The sequence below is a fragment of the Cebus imitator genome, unplaced genomic scaffold, assembly GCF_001604975.1.
Source record: "Cebus imitator isolate Cc_AM_T3 unplaced genomic scaffold, Cebus_imitator-1.0 Scaffold255, whole genome shotgun sequence".
Taxonomy (NCBI): domain Eukaryota; kingdom Metazoa; phylum Chordata; class Mammalia; order Primates; family Cebidae; genus Cebus; species Cebus imitator.
Genome location: NW_016107570.1, coordinates 2,890,046 through 2,892,233, shown reverse-complemented (window position 1 = coordinate 2,892,233; position 2,188 = coordinate 2,890,046).

The window sequence follows — 2,188 nt, the reverse complement described above, 5'->3', positions numbered from 1 at the left end:
CTCTGCCTCCACTGATAATGTAAATCATCCCTTGTATCATTTGTCTTTCCTTCAGGCTGGATACAAAAGGCATAGAAATGAACAATTCATGCCTAAACACAGAAGAGCTTGAAAGCTAGTGTATGTCAGATGTTTATTCTAGGTCATCATTAAGAGATTGAGTGGATTTGCTTATAAACACAGACTATTCTGCCAGTGGGGAGTGGGAGAGATAGAGTGTGTTTTGCAGTTGGAGACAGCTCTTTTAAAGCCACATTGCAACTTTTCTGCCATGCACAGTAAGTCATATAGATAATACTTTTTATAGATTATGAAATGTTATCCCCTGAGCAGTGGAAAGTATAATATGCTGTAGAAACAATGCTTTTTCTTTCCACTTTGTGCAAATGCCATTTTTCATTACCCATTGAGTGAGAGCTTGCTAGGGATTGAAATGAGCAGGGTTGGCCCTCCCACTAATGATCAGGCACTTCATGACACACACTCAACAAAGACCTTCATGGGAGCCCGAGGAGGTCTCCCCCAGCAGCTTCCCCCACAGTGAAGTCTGAAGTGGCAAGCCCTTGAAGGATGTCACATCTTTTCATGTTACCCATTTCCACCAGCCTCATTCTCTGCCTAGGGTTTTGTGGGCTGTTGTTTTTCCCACCCAGTCCAACCAAAGCAGCTAAAGAAAGAGTGCCAAGACAAACAGAACGAGAGCTTTGGGGACCCCATAATGGGTACAGAGCGTGAGTGTGGTAATCATTCTTTTGATTTGTGCTCAGATATGTTTTCTATTTGCTTTTGCACAGAATGCACATTTTCCCGTTGGATTGCAAACAATCTGAACCAGGGTAAAACCATTACAAAGTGCCCTTCAAACATCATGTCTGTATTGGAACTGAATGACTGATCAGACATTTAAATATGGAAACTGGGAATTCAGGTAAATGGCTTGACATGGGTTTTCTGGTTTGTTTGTTTGTTTGCTTTTTAAAAGCATGCTCCAAATTGTTTAAATAATCTTTGCTTGCTTGTGTTCTCTCTCTTTTTCTCTCTCTCTTTCTCTTCATCTATCTTTAAAAAAAAAAAAAGAATTCTGCATTTTTCCCTTTTAATTGTGTTCTCAATTCAGTGATTTGGTTTTATCCACAAAGCCAAAAATAAAGAAATTATTTTTGTCTCATTCCTAACAATTGAAAGAGGGAGAAAAGATAGAATTCTCAACACCTGCTGTGTCTGCCCATCTCTGCTCTTTTTCTGAGGCCATACTTCTAGGGACATTCTTCATCTTCTTACATTGTCATTGGTGTCTCCTGACTGGCCTCCTTTGAAGTTGCTCACAAGCAAAGAAAAAGTACACACAGAATGACTGCTTCCACTGACTGTCCTGCATTCTCACCCAGGAGAGAGGGGAAAAGGAAAAGCCCAGTTGGGAAATAAAGAAGAATGTGCTCCCACGGTGCTGGGCTGGGCGGGGCTCTTGTGTGCTGGAGCCAGCAGGCAAAGGAATCCCATGATGGGACTGTGAGTCTCAGGTTAATGTCAAGTGCTGGGTTTTCTTTTAGTTACTCAAGGATCAAAGGGAAATTATTCAATAAAAAGGAACTTAAGAGGGACTTCTTTGCCCACATAAACCTTAATCAAAAACATTTGTTCAAATGTAGCTTCCTTGACCTGCCTTTTCATATTGTCTTTTCAACTGTTATACATACACATTTGTGATTAAAATAAAGATTTCCTCCGTTACCATTCAACATTCCCTTTTCCTCTCAGCTGACCAGAATTTCACCAGGGTGACATGACACTTCGTTGCTAAGGAACTGAAGACTATGTCATAACTGAGCATTCTGATGAAGAGGAGTAAACAGTTTGCAAAAGATTGGATATTAGGTATAAATCAGCTCTCTGTGCATGTGCCTGTGTGATGGTATAGACAACAGGCAAGAAAGAGTAAGAAAATGTGGATTCTTAGCCACCTCTTCTGTAAATGCTACTCCTCATCCCCTCAATTGCCTCTTACTTGTAAGAATGTCCTCACGCATTTGAACTTTTCACTTCAGCTTGTTTCGCTGCTCTCTGCTGAGATCCGTATTCCTTCACGCAGTCGTGTCAGAGATTTATCACACTACGACCTCAGTCGTATCCTCCTTTAAAAGGAGTCAGGCACAAACTTCACAAAGCCTCTAATATTCTAGGTGTTCAG